General features: G+C 43.1%; 1 pseudogene; it reads left to right on the plus strand.

Annotated features, from left to right (window-relative positions):
* Positions 1 to 14,709, plus strand: part of LOC130143370 (ankyrin repeat domain-containing protein 26-like) — a 50,368-nt pseudogene that overhangs the window by 7,050 nt on the left and 28,609 nt on the right.

Genomic DNA, 14,709 nt, shown 5'->3' on the forward strand with positions numbered 1-14,709 from the left:
TGAGTAGTTGTTCATCTTCCTGTGGTTGGGAAGCAACAGATGAGTTAGCAGGACTGTACATGTCTTGTTGATTTCCACTGAGTTTGTGCAGTGGTGTTTTAATATTAATAGTTTCACCTGCACTAAGCTGCTTTTAGTGAGTTGTCTTATTTCTCAGCATCAGTTACGGTTGTTTCTGTGTAGGTGCTGTAGAGACATACTTAGGAAAAATCGTCTTGGAAAAGTCACTTGGTTAGAAACAATAATGCAACTTCTGTGTGTACTGTATCTTCATGGACATAGTTTGATTCCAGTAAAAATAAATAACACTTCTACTTCCAGTAATTTTATGAAATAAACGTTAAAAAGTCCATATTAACTTGTGATCCAGAAAAAAAATTGAATTGCCTTGTTATCAAAAAATTAGCTCCTTCAGTGAGTTCATTTTAAATTAAAAAAACCAAACAAACAACTCCTTAATTTTTAAGATCCAGTCTATGCTTATGAGCTCATATAGCCCTAGAGGAATCTTAGAAAACTAATCTTTTAATATAGATCGAACTTCTTGTACTTTACATCTCAGGCCCTACAGTGGGAAGTTCTATCCTTTCTGGTTTTTTTAAGGGTGTTACATCAGAACTTTGTGGCAAATGGGCAGCAGACAGCGTTCAAACACAGTTTATTACTCCTTTTTTAAATATGTCGTGAAATATGAGCAAAACATGGGCTATTTTTCCGAGTTCACTTTTCCCAGATAGGGGAATTTAATTTAGAGCCAAACTTTGTTCCTTTGACTTAGGACTAGTTATTTTGATCTAGTCAGCGATGTGTAAAGTTTCTTGATAGACTGAAGGAAGATGCGGAGGTTTTTATATTTTATTTTATTTTTGGAAAGGGCTTGGTACAGGTAGTTTAATCAACAAAATGTTGCTTTTACCCAAACAGCACTCTGTGGCTGCCTCCTGTGCACATAGATAATTGCTGTGGTACCGCATTGTGATGACTGACAGGCCCGGGTTATTTTAAAATATGTGGCTTGAAGAATAATACTGTTGTGTGATTCCAAAATTGATATGCCCTCAGGGAAATAGGGGTTCTTGAACCAAGTGATTTGCTCGGTTCCTTGAAGACAGTAATACTACTAGCATAAGTCCACAATGTTATGGGAAATCCTCACTTGAAGAGGCATAGTAAGTGTGAAGAGCATATTTATGTGGGTTAAGGACTTGGGAAGAGAAAGTGTGCTGTGTTCTCAAACTGTTCATAGTAGGGCTTGTTTTTCTTGAGTAGTACGAATCTTTTTCTCCTTGTGCTCAGTCTCCTGGAAAATGACCCCGGCCTGTTGAGTGAGAGGGATTAGTAGCATGCAGGGAACACTTGGTGGCATTGATTCTGCGGTCTCTTGCTTGCACCCACAAAGCGCAGGTCCTGCATCCTGAGTCCCTTTGACAGGCTGCAGTAAAAGCTTTGAAGCCCCTGTTAGAGGAGAAGCTAGACTGATCTTGAGACAACGGAGGAATACCCACTTTGAATTCTTTGTTTTAATCTTGCTCTTCATTCCTATTTTTCTGGGATCTTCAATGTAGTCCTTCCTCCTTTTGCTACTTTTGCACTTGTTGAACATTGTTCAAAATACTCGCCTCTAGTGAGCAAGTCGGTATATTTAAGAAGTTGGCTCATGCTTATTTGAGTGTATACTTTTTGTCAGAACACGAACCTTTTTGTTGATTACAGACAGACTTGCAAAAACCTCCAAATGAATGGCTTCCACCTCTAGCATATCGAATGACAGACTTTTCAGATTTGAAGTTGAAATTTCTTTGGCAAAAAGTAATTATGCATTTTTTCTAAAAGCGAGGGTTCAGATTTCTAGTATGTCTTCAGTGGCAGCTTTTTTTAGCTGCTGCACTGCGTATTGGTGTATTGTTCCTACAGAAACCATTGGTTTTTCGTCATAGAGCTCTTGGAAAAGAAACGAGTGCTTCAGTGTGCTTTATATCTGCTGTATCACCTTTTAAGAAAATTGAGAAATGGAGAAGGAATGAGAAACAATCTTGAGGTCCTTTTTTTCACTCTTACGTGTGTGTTTTTGATAGGAGTCCTCTTGCCACGTCCATTCCATGTATTTGTGGTAACATCAATATAAGCAGGACTCCCTGTTGCTCTGAGGCAAATGTTATGGCCTTGTCACACAGACGTTTGGTGTTGGGTAGCTGCAATAACAGAACCACACCATTCTTACTAAGTAGGATGGGTAGAGCAGGCAGATGGTGATTTGTATTCTAAAGCTTCTGTTCCACAACATAGACACGCGTACACACACAAGCACACATGCATGACACTCACAGCAGTCAGTGCACCCGTTCTGGTCCAGTTGTGGCCTGCCCTATAGCCCTGGGGGAACAGGGTATTCACTCTGACTGCTTGTCATGCCTGCGTTCTGGCTGGTGGCGTAGCTTCTCTCTGTGAACAGTTCAGCATGGTCAAATCAATATATGCAGGGCTTTTACCTCAAACTGAGGTAGGAGGGGGCTGTGTCTGCATCAGGCGCCAGCTGACACAACTGGCTAGCATATCTCCAAAGTTTGTTGGCACCTACAGATTTTTGGGATGCTTAGACGGAGGGATTTTAAGTGTGCTGTATGTATAAAACACTCTACAAATACGAAGGAATTGCATTGGTAGTCAGTGCTGGGCAAGGACTAGTCAAGCTGAGAGAAATGCAAAGTTGGCAGGACAGTAAACTGCTACGAATCTGTTTCGGTGTTTCAAAATATTGGAATATAGGTATTCTACAATGGAGCAAGTAAATGAAGTTACACTGTTTGACACTGTCCCTTAAGAGTAGAGTTCTGTAGGTTGTGATAGGTTTGGCTTCTACTTCTTGTAACTGTAGAGTAGGCTGATGGTCACAGTACATTCTCCCATTGCTACAGCTTTGTTAATGTACTGGTTAGGTTTTCTGAATTTCTGGGAATTCACATTTATTCTGGTGTCCTTGTTTGGTCTGTCCTTGACATGGCTTTCCCTAAATGGATATAGGAATGCCACAATCTCCTAGCCAGACATCAAGAACAGGAAAACCAAAGAAAGGTATTCTATACAGTAGCATTTCAACTGTGAAACATGTTGCGTGATGTACAAATACTAACACACCTGTGATGTTTATTATCTTGGAGGTCTCTATTCTGATGGTTTTGGTTTTATAAATTAGGTTTGAGAGCAGGCTTGGGGTGCTTTTTGTTGGCATGTTTTGCACAGGTCCTTTATTACTGAATTGAGTGATTGCTTTGTGTCATTAGTGATAGTAAATAATATTATTTAAAAAAAAAGCTCTTCTGTTACTCCAAAATGAAAATGGACTTCAATTAAAGTAGAAACAAGTGATCCCTAGATACTACTTTTCTAGATCCCACTTCTACGGTAGGGCATCAAGATCTGTCTGAAAACTATCTCATAAACTTTCTCTCTTGCTTTTTAAAGGAGAATGGGAACTGGTTTTGATCATTGCTTGAAGTTACTATGCATGGAAAGCAAAAGTTCAGATAACTTACTCAACATGATATGCCCTTTGTTTTCTTTTCCTTTTAATGATTTTGTCTAAGACCTCGGTTTGGCTGTCATCATACAACTTTATAGAAGGCTACCAATCTCCTATTTATAAGCAACTTCGTTTTGTGATGATAGTTAACGAGAACTAATTATCGAGGACTTGAGGAGTGCTGAAATAGATACGATGTGGAGGCTCTATTTGTTTTTTTCCTTTCTGTCCTGGGAATTGAAGAGGCCTTTTATTTCATCTTAGTTGTTGATAATTGAGAGGTTTTCGCACTCTTCAGGCTGGATTCCTAGAGTTCAGGTTTCTTTAGTGCATCAGTGGTGTGCTAGAGTGCGCTATGGTTGAGTTTGCAACATGTGCATCTGGGCCACGCTGCCGTTCAGAGGGATCTTGACAAGCTGGGTAAATGGGCTGTCAGGCCTGTCTTAACAGAATTCAGCAAGGGCAGATGCCAAGTCCTGCACATGGAAAGGAACAACCATTTGCTACAGCACGTGCTGGAGCTGCCTGGCTGGAGAGCTGCTTTGCTGGGAATAGCCAGAGGGTCTTGGCAGAAAGTGAGCTGAGAATGAGCCAGCAGGGTGCCCTGCCGGCTGAGAGGGTTAACGGTGTCCTGGGCGGTATGAAGAGCAGCGTAGCCAGGAGACTGAGGGAGGGGATTGTACGCTGCTACCTGGCAGTCCCTGGCTTGTGTCCAGCTCCCTGGGTATAATTTTGAGCCCCCAGTGCAAGAGAGAGTGGTCTTTCATCCGTGAGCGAGTTCGGTGGAGGGCCATCAAACTTTGCCAGGAGCAGGACTACTTGCCTTTTGGGGAGAGACTGGGGGAACTGGGCTTGTTCAGTGTAGAGAGGAGATGACTTTGAAGGGGACCCAGCAGCAGCTTGCAGCACGTGTAAGGAGAAGCCGGAGACAGGTGCCTCCCAGTGGTGCGTGACAGGAAGCAAAGGTACAAGAGGCATAAATGGAAACAAGAGAATTTCTAATGGAATGTGGGCAGCTTCACCATGGTGAGAACAGTAAAACAGAGAGGTTGTGCAGTCTCCCTCCTTGAATGGTTCAAGATCAGACTGGAAAATTCCTGTGAGCCTAATCTGACCTCAGAGCTGAGTCCGCTTTGAGGAGGCGGTTGGCTGAGAGACTTGCCGAGGTCCCTTGTGACCTGATTTATCCTGTGGTCCTGTGTGCCAGTTGCTTTCTTAATTGATGAAAGCTTGGAGCGTAGTATAGATTGCCCTGGTTACGCCTGTCTTGCCTGTTGACTATCCTTTTTGGTGCAGCATAGAGACCTGCTGGGGATTTTTCTACCTGAGGATAGGCATTAGATCTTGGTTATGCTTTTTGATGTTTTTTACCTTTTCAGGATAACCTGTAAGTGGGTAGAGCACCAGCTAGTAGAGTATATAAACCAGTAAAATCTCTGTCAACAGGGTGTGCTTGTGTGTGCAGTATGAGTACTTCAGCAGTTCATTTATTTACTGTCTTGCTAAAGCACCAGTATTTTGTTAACTGTTTATTAACGTAGCCTATTCATGCTATGCTGGGCTTTTTTTAGTTTAGAGGTAGTTCTTAAACTTTTAGGTATAAAAGTTCAAAGGAGATATAACTCTAGTCTTTTTTGTTTTGTCAATTCAGTGTGACTTGAAAAAGCAGTTGTTTGGAAATGCATTCATTCATTCATGCTGTCTTACGTAAAGTTGACTCCCCAAAGTTTCATTCTGCTATGACATGTAGAGTTGTCCAGGTTAAATGTTTGTATGTGCTGGTTGGTTTTTAGCATGCCAAATCTAATTTCAACATGTCAATTAATGTTTGAACAGCAACAGACGACTTGTCGCAAGGAGACTCAATCGGGTAAGACTTTAAACATACCCAGCACATACCTGAGGAATGATTGGAGAGACGCGGTACTCATTTTGCTTTACTTTTTAAGAAGCTTGGAGAAAGAGGGGAGCGATGTCAGTTGGCGTGCTTCTGAGGAAGAGCTCGATTTTTCTCCCAAGGTATGGTGTATTTACAGTAAATGTCCTGTAAAAATAAGTGATCTGAAGGCAAGTTTTCTGGGGGATTGAAAGAAACTACAGTTCTAGCCAATATTGTTTTCTCCTTAGAAGCAGTCTCTGACCTGCCAGCCTTTTTTCTGCTGTGAGTTTTTCCTAAAAGACCTGTAGCTGTGGCAGAGCATGCAGCAGATTTGTGGTTTGAGGCAAAAGAGCCATAGGCGACGAGATAAACCCCCACAGTTTTGTTTGTTCTTGGTCATTTGAGTCAGATTTTAAGTTTATAAGTTACTAATATAACCTGCTCTGTTCTTCCTCAAACACTGTTAATGTTTCCTGTAGATTTCGTGATAGAATCCTAACTGATAAAGGGCACTTTTTAATGAAGATGTACTGAAATTCTTCATCACCTAGTTCTCCTCTCCTCCTCCTCAGGTTACTCAAGAGTGCTCAGCGGATGAGTTACTCAAACGGGTCATCTTTTTTTCTTCTATTGAGATGGCATTCTGTGCTTGCATGTAATCTCACACTGCATGTTTTCCCTCTTTTTTTTTTTTTTTTTTTTTTGAATATGCTTAGGCAGTATTCTTTTTGTCAGCTACAAGCTCTCAGGCCTATTTTTTTTTTTGCTAGTGTTCTGAAGAATTATTAACTTCTGCAGTGATGTCTGGAGCATCAGTTCTGTTGCTCTGGGATTCTGCAGCGATGAGGAACCGGTGTTCTAATTCAACCTACTCTGCAATACTGGAGATGCAAGCATGTTTAGTTTTAACATGATTTCATTTTCTTGCACTGATTTAAATATAAATTATGCATTTTTTGGGCATGTTTTTGAAATTTCAGGATATTGTGGTGAGTGTACTTGCAGGGACTAATTAACGCAGTAAGTCTAGGGTTCTTAACAGTTACTTCCCTTGTGCACACTTGCAAGTAAGCATCCAGAAGCTGCGATCTTAAATATAACTGAATTTTACTGAAGTACTACAAATATTAAACCCAGATTTTTTAGAACTGCTATGCATGTAACCATAGTTTTGGGCACAATTTTCAGAAGGGTGCCTGCACGGTATTTTGGGGGGTGAAATACTCACTGAATTGCATACGTGAGGAGTGTTTTTGTACTTAGAAGTACAGGATGGAGCCAGCACCTGACCATTATCAAAAGGACAGCCTGATGACATTTAGTGTTCAAGATTTGATGTGAACAAAAGATTTGTTGTTGTCGTTAGTGGTTTTTTTAAAAAAAATAATTGTTTTTTGGCTTCTTTATTTACAGAAGCTGCAGAAGCCAAACTTGACATTCTTAATGAATGTTTCCCAGCAGTTCAGGAAAAACAGTAAGCTATTTGGAAAAGATTGCATAGTATGCTAATATATAAAAGTAGATTTGCTAAGTCGTTTTTTAAACATTTCTTTTCCTATGGTAAATGAGAAAAGTAGCATTTTGAAAACACAGCACTTAGTCACTTCAGAAAACATAAGTCATGTTGTTAAAATGAAGCTATTAATCCCCTCCTAAGCCTTTGTCCCTGGCCAAGTCCTTCCTCCATCCTGCCCATCCTTGACTTGGTTCCTTTTCCAGACATTCCCAGATTACTCCATTAATCTGGTAACATGCCTGTTGCCATTTCCATAACTCCTTTTGTTGTTTTGACATAACTGCCATGTCTCCAAAGACGGTGAATAATGAAGTATCTTGCAAGTCGGTACCAAAGCAAACTGTCTTTCAAAATCTAAGTAATTTGCAAGATAAACAAGAAAGTTGGAACAAGAAAAGCATGATTCGGGTGAAGTTTCACAGAAATGATGACTCTGAGATGACAAACTGGAAAAAAGAGACACCTCAGCTTCTCTCGGATAGTTGTGGTCTTAAGGAGAAAAAGTCAAGCTTCAGTAATGGCTTTGAAAGTGATAACAGTTCTTTGTCAGCAGGAAAAAAACCAATGCTTGAAAGTCAAAGACCAAACTCTGTCTTTCTTGAACATGTGGATGATGAAGATACAGAAGAAGAGCAATGTGAAGTAGATAATAAAGTGTGTGAAGCGCTGAAACAAGGAAGTGAACACTTGTGCTTGAATAGGCATGAAGAAAACGTAAGAGCAGCATTTCACTCGAGCACCAAAGTAAGTTATATAAGGATGATTCAATCACAAAGGTATTTTCTAAGGGTAATAAAGGTAAGAACCAAAAGGTAAACTGGATTTCTGTTAATACTTCACGTATATCCATCTTTTGATCTTCCTTTTTTTATATTAGAAAATGCCTTTACTCCTAGCCAAAGCAGTTTCTTAGGTATAAGAACAGCGTTGGGCAGTATTTTCAATATTTTTTTAATTGGTTGCAGTGGTTTTGCAGGAAAACAAATAGGCAGTATAATTTTTCTGAAATAAATTCAGTTTTTCTCAGCTGTATGTACAGTTTTTTATCTGTCAAGATTTATTGCCATTTAGTAAAATACCTGGTGTGATGGCTGAAAGTGAGGAACCAACAAGTTTGAGTCAGATTGAGAGCAGGAAGTTAGTGATTTTCCTGGAGCAAAGTAGAGGAAAAGGAGCGTGTTCCAAAACAATGTAACTGAAATGAAAGCTAGAGTTAGGCTGACAGGAAGAATTGCTTCTCAGGAGCTTTGCAGAGCCAGGGCTAATGACTTAGGGCTAATGTCATTGCTGTCTCCTCAGAGATTCCCGTGGAAAAACTGAAGGTGTTGTAAAACAAAGCTCGACAAAGTTTCCCTGTTGTCTTACACAGGAAAAGCATTTTTAAAGTTGTCGATGGGTGGCTAAGAAGGTGCTTGTTTCTGCTATTTCCAGCTGTTTGGTCAATCTCTTCTAGGAAAAATCACCTGAACGGGAAGAAGAGGAGAAGGAGCAGGAAAAGGAAAACACTGGTGAAGAGCTACGAACTGCAGTTGTTGAGGGTGTGAAAAATTCTATTTGTAATGATAGCCATCAAGTCCACAGTGCTTCCAAAGACGACACTGGTGAGAGAAGTGAGTTAGTAAATACTGATCCCAGTTCTTCCTCTATAAATATTAATGCACAGTAAATGAACTGAAATGGTGCTTGACTTCTGAAACAGTAAGTTTTTCCCTTGCCTGTGAACCCTAGTGGGCATTGGCAAGGAGGAAAGTAGCTTTTGTTCCTTTTCGTTCGTTCCTGAAGAACAAATTGTGGCCTTGGATTCCAAACGATGCTAAATGGAGCAGGTGTCATTCTTGGTTTTGTTGCTGTGTTCTCCCTGAAGCGATCAGAACAAAACGCACGGTTGAAAAAGAGGAGGATTAGAGAGTCTTGGTGTGACAGTAGTATTCCCCTTTCTGGCCCGTGCTGTCAGACTGAAAAGTTGTGATTGCTCTTGGCTGAAGCCTGGGAAAGATTTGAGTCAATCTGAGAGAAAGCTGTTCTGTTCCAGTGCCTCACCTTGTCCAGTTTTAAAACGTAGAAAGTCTCTCCAGTGCCACGCTTGTGTGTGCTCGAAAGCATTGCCCCGTCAGTCAGGGCTGAGCACTCCGGTACTCACCTCGGGTCTTGGAGCAGGAGGAGAAGGCACACTTTGCATTGTCTGTCTCCAGAGAGTAGAGTGGTGTGGTAGATGTTACCAGAGCGTGTGTAGCTGCTGATCAAATGCTACAGAGCGGGTCTGGCAGAACCTGCTGTATTCCAGGTGTTGTGCCTATACGTGCTCTTCTGTCGGTGCATTTTACCATAAGCCTGCATTTGGCACAGTGTAAGTAGTCCTAGCTGAGGCTGGAACCAGCAGTTCCCCTCTGCTAGGACGGGTGCCCTCACTGGTCTCTAGCTCCTTTCCCGTTTTTGTGTGTGTGTCTCCACGAGAGCGAATCCTGAATCAGTTTTACCTAACGGACTAGCTTAAAACAGAGAAATGAAGATAGTTTAATCTGGCCAGGAACCTACTGAGACTGAGCCTTGCGTGTGCCTAGTAGAGAAGAGATTGGGATGTTGGCCCCTGAGATAGAGACAAGTTGTGTGTTTGGGGTGAGATTTTGGGCTGTGAGCCTCTCCTCTTTTTAAATGGCAATGCTTAGGTGTCTACCTTCTGGGAAGGTGCAGGGTAAAAACTGCTAGGCAAGGAAGATCTTTTCTGGTAGCGCTACAAAAGGAGCATTGTTTCTTGCTGATCTTAGCGTGAAGATGTGTCGGGTGGTGTTTCTATGGTACTTCTTGTACAGTGGATAGTGGTAGTCAGTGGAAAATTCTGGAGCTGTAGACTGGAGAGCAGGTGACCTAGAACACTATGCCACAGGGCTGCAGCGTGGGGGAGCCTCTTCCTGAGCGTGACACAAACCCGTGTTCACTGCTGCTTGTAGCTGTGTCAGCTGTTGTGCATAGCCATCTCCTGCTGGAGAGGAGGCAAGAGAGGTGGCGATCCAAAGGAAATACCGTGGTATGTTGTGTGCTGGGTGTGAAGAAACCCTCGAATTCAACACTCGCTCCTTAGTTTGTCCTCAGCAACAGAACCGCTGTGCACCTTTTGGGCGCAGGGGTGATGGGGAAAAGCAGAGTGAAATAGAAGGGCTCAGTGTCTCCCCTCTTCCTGCATTTGTAGGTGCCCTGACCGCAGTGGGAGCAGAGGAAGAGGAAGATGCTGAATCTCCCTGGGATTCTGAGGTATTCCCTGTGAAGGACACCGGGGTTCCCAGTGGGGCGGGGGTGGGGAGCGAGATCCAGAAGCACTCGGAGCTTGGGCCCTGCCGCGGCTGAGGCTTATTTCCCCTTCTCCTGGTTCTGCTGTATGTTTGTAACTGGGGGCCCTTGAAATACTTGTGCTGTGTGCTAGCTGCTCAGCGAGGCTTGGGGTGAAGGTAGGTCGAGCTAATGATTTGGGTCTCGTGGCAACTGGCCCTTGCAGTTGGGTTTCTAGTACAGTATTGCGGCAGTGAAGTTTCTTGCTGCTTAAAATAGTCTGAGCTTCTCAGCGGGGCTGGCGGGATTGTTGCTTTTTCACCACACAACTCTGTTCCGCTGACGTGTTCAGTGGTTGCCCTTAGGGTCTGCAGCCTAGACGGTGAGCTGCTTTGGGAAAGAGCCTTTCTACCTTTTTGGCCCTTTTTGAGAGTAATGTTCAACAGAGATACCGCACGTGCTGGCTGTGTTTGCCCTTTTAGTTCTTCCTGTCTGTGGTAATGGGTTAGAAGAAAGCGAGCAGAGTCTGTAGCTTACGCCCTCTGACTTTTCTTGTGAGGAAGAAGGAACTCTTCCCCACCCGCTTCTTAAAAATACAAGGCTCAAATGCTGCTGGGTTGTTTTGGTTTTTTTTTTTTTTGTAGAGCCTTGGTTTGTGTAAGCTTTGTCTTGCTTGTCTTTGTTCAGCCCTTGCAACCGGGAGTAGCAATGTGTTCGCTCCCCACTGCAGGACGTGTGCCTGGGGAACATCAGCACAAATTTGAGTATCGGGTACGAGTTCAGTCGAAAGTTGGGCCCCCCCCAGACCTGCGGTTACGGGTTCGCAACCCACAGCTCGAGTTACCGTGTTAATTCTCTCTTGCGGCTGTGCAGTTTGCCAGCGTGACAGACTAGTTTAGATGAGTTGTGAGGTTTTTGCCCAAGATCTGAAAACACACAAGTCTGCTGTGATTTTCCAATATACTGTGTCTTGACGTGCCCTTTCCAAGGGGCTGATCAAAGGCTTTTGTGATTCCATGCTGTGCAAGTTGGCTTAGCAGGAACATTTTGCGTAGAAATGAGTTGAGAATTTGTACCGATGCTCACGCCCGTGTGTTATGCTCTACAGACGGATTCTGAAAGTCCGGAAGAAGGATCACCTGGTGTGTTGCTTCCAGCTGCAGACAGACACGGAGCACGCTCGCGGATTGTTTCAGGGGAGCGCCACACTGGTAACTTCGTGGTGGACTAAATGTTTGTCTGTAAACACGTATAGGCTGAAGTGAGCTTTTATCGATGTCTGCCTTAGGAATGCGCTTACGGTGTGGGTGCGCGCTATAGCAGTGAAGTGCTTAGTATTTGTTAATTAACACCAGCTCTCACGGCGCTTGCTGGCAAGTTGTAAGGGAAGTTACCTTGTTTGCGTTGCGTGTGTCCTTTGGATGTGTTTGTATCTCCTTGGGTTCGGGTTCTTGTGGCATAGTGCTGAAAGTGTATGTGGTTTAGGGCTGACCTGTCTGAACACCTGAACGTTCTTGGATGATAACGTAGCAGGAGAAAGCTATGATCTGGCCAAGCACTTTCCCCCCGTCTTAATTTTTGATACCTTGCTGTTATGCTTTGCCTAGGAGCTAAAATGTGACTGAAAGTTCAGGGTTTGTTGTGAAGGGCTTCTGCCTGTAGTTTGTGCCGCTGTCTCTTGAGCATCTGGAGTGTAGAATGGCAGGGAAGTTTTGCTGTTGGCGTAGAACTCTCATCTGAAGGATTTCTCCTTTACTAAATGGTCAGTCCTGCATGTAGTTTTTTTCTTATTTTGTGTTAAGATTGTTGTCACAAGTAGGGTGATTCAAGATGCACTTTAGGTGTAAGTAAGTAATATGAAGTCATGCTGTTTATAAAAATGTGTGGTTTTTCACTGCAGGTGAGAACTCAGGATCTACCTTTCATATGTCATCATCAGGTGAAAAAGAAGACATGAAGGATGGCATTGAATATTATGGTGTGCAGGTATGTAAACCCAAATATTTTGGATTGCAGTCTGATTCAGTAGGCTGTATTATACACTAAGGTAAAGAAAACTTACCAGTCAGTGAATAATGCTTATGGGACGTCCTGTAGGTGAAGGCTGCGTTACAGTCTGAAGGAAAGCTGGATACAGTCTTCTTATGGTGGGGTAAAATCCTTGTCACTATGTCGGATGCTTGCTGTTACACTGATTTTTTTTCAGTTGGTTTGCTTAAATTTTGAGGGGTGTTTTTCCTCTTGTGCACTGCTGAGAAACAGTGCAGCCAAATGCGGGTTTTATTGCCTGTGCAAAATGCACGTTCAAGTGAAGAGGGAGATTTGTCTGTAATAGGCTGATCTGTTTGATGAAACATGCCGGTCTTCCTCTTTGTAAGACAAGGATCAAAGAGAACACCTTGAGATGTGGTGACCTTTCTGAGGCTTCCCCAGCCTCTGCAAAATACGCTCTTGTTTGGCCACGCGAAGTGTTTGAAAAGGGTTTCTCAGAGGGTATCCTAGAGGGGAATAAGGCAGGCGTCCTGCTTGTGTTGGGCGTGCGGGGCAGGGCTGCACAGCGGGGTCTGGCGTCCTCTGGAACACCCGAAGGGACAGCGTAGCAAATGATTTCCACCCCACAGCCGGGCATCACGAGAGAGGGACGTGCCTAATTCTAGCAGGCAAAGCGCAGGACTTAAGGCTGTTGCAAGGCGGTAGTAGTTGGCCAGTGAGCTTGGGAAGGGGGAGGGTGAGACAGGTGGTGTCTGGCTGAGGTGCTCCTTCCCTCTTGTGAGCGGAGGGGTCTTTGCCGCGGGGGAACAGGGCCTGGCTGACGAGAGGAGCGCGAGGAGCGTGAGGGTCTCAGCCCGCTGGGACACCAAGGCTGCAGGCCCTGTTCAGAAGGCACCACGAGCCGAGGAGGCGTGTGGGCAGGACTGTGACACGGGGCAGAAGCAGTCGGAGCTGTTGAGAAACAGAGCGTGGGGACAGGGGCTTGAGGGGGCTGGGTAGGGTTAAGGCGTGGTGCGGTTTTCCTGCGAGCTTGGGTTCCTGATTCCTGGGATGAGGGCAGGAGCAGGCAGGTTTCCCTAATAAATCCTTTCCTTTGCACCTTGGAGTGGAATTTATTATTTCTGAAGCTTGGGTGAAGAAATAATCCTCCCTTAGCCAGTTCTCTGTGTGGTGAACGGTAAAAAGCTTGTCATGTTCATTCCCCTTGGGTTAGCTTAGGTGGCCGGGGACTGTGCAATGCCAGACGGTAGAGCGCGATGGAGGGAGGAGGGTGGGTGAGGAAAATGTTGGCAGTTTAATGAAAAATGGTATTAAAGCAATAAACCGTGAAAAATAAACATGCTCTGTGACAAATGCCGGCGGTTACAGAAAGCAAGCAGGCTAAAAGGTAAAAGCAACCCTAATGCCTAGGCAAACCTAACCCAAGAAACTGCTGTCTCTGAGTCCTTCTCTTGTTAAGAAGATGGTGTGCAGTGAACCTTTCATTTAGTGTCCCTTGATTTTTGTAGTGAAAATGGCTTTCAAAATGCCTTATTTCTATTATAGGATGAGTTTGCAACAGAAATTGCATAGATTAACTGTAATATTTTTTCTTGATAATCTTTCTGTCTGTACCTGTTTACTTAAGGATAAATATATTTTAGAAACTACCAACTTGATAGAAAAACCAGCACATGAAAATCACACTGATAAGGCAGAAATTTTACATCAGAAATTTCACAGCAGAAAATGAGGAATTGCACAGTGCTGACAAGCAGTTAAGTCCAAAACCTTGGGAAGAAAGATATGCAAGAATGTGAGTTGAAAATGAGAAAAGGGAATTGAAAACAAATTGTAAAAATGTTACAGCAGAGCTAAAGCAGCTGCTTGGTGAAATTCATGAAACTGGGAAAACTCCTTCCCTTGTGGAAGAAATGTCAGAAGATGGCTTCAGTGCTGAGCTGAAGAGTTCTCATGTTGTTTTGTCTCATGCAACAGAATCAATTAACAACTTAGAAAGTAAAGGTGAATTTGGAGATACTAAACTTATGCTAGGTGGAAAAGTACCCAAAATGGAAACTGTAATCCGAGTCTTGGTGTCCTTTCTGATCAAGATAACTGAAATGCAAACATGGAAGATACCTGGAGTACAGATGAAGAAGATTGCACAACCAATATCAGTGATACAAAGATGCCTCTAGCAAAAGGAGAGAGAGAAAAAAATGCCTTCTATGGAAACGGAAGAGAATGAAAATGGAAGTAGTAGAAATGCAGTGGGAGGTCCTGAATACTCCCCGAGATACAGCTTTAAAACAAGTCTTTTGGATGACATTTCTAATATTATTCCTAAAATAAGACAGTTCCTACACGTGGTGAAAATGCACTTCTTGTAACAGAGAGGGAACTTGGAAAAGACTCTGGATTTAGTGATGATGTTCCCAGGGACTGCTTTATCGACAACAAAATAGGAGAAACAGAAATGGAAAGTCTTTTTGCAAGTGCTCAGCAATCATGTGTCATGCTGAAAAGGAATCTTGATGAAGAACTAAACCAAGATAC

The sequence above is a fragment of the Falco biarmicus genome, unplaced genomic scaffold, assembly GCF_023638135.1.
Source record: "Falco biarmicus isolate bFalBia1 unplaced genomic scaffold, bFalBia1.pri scaffold_27, whole genome shotgun sequence".
Lineage (NCBI taxonomy): Eukaryota > Metazoa > Chordata > Aves > Falconiformes > Falconidae > Falco > Falco biarmicus.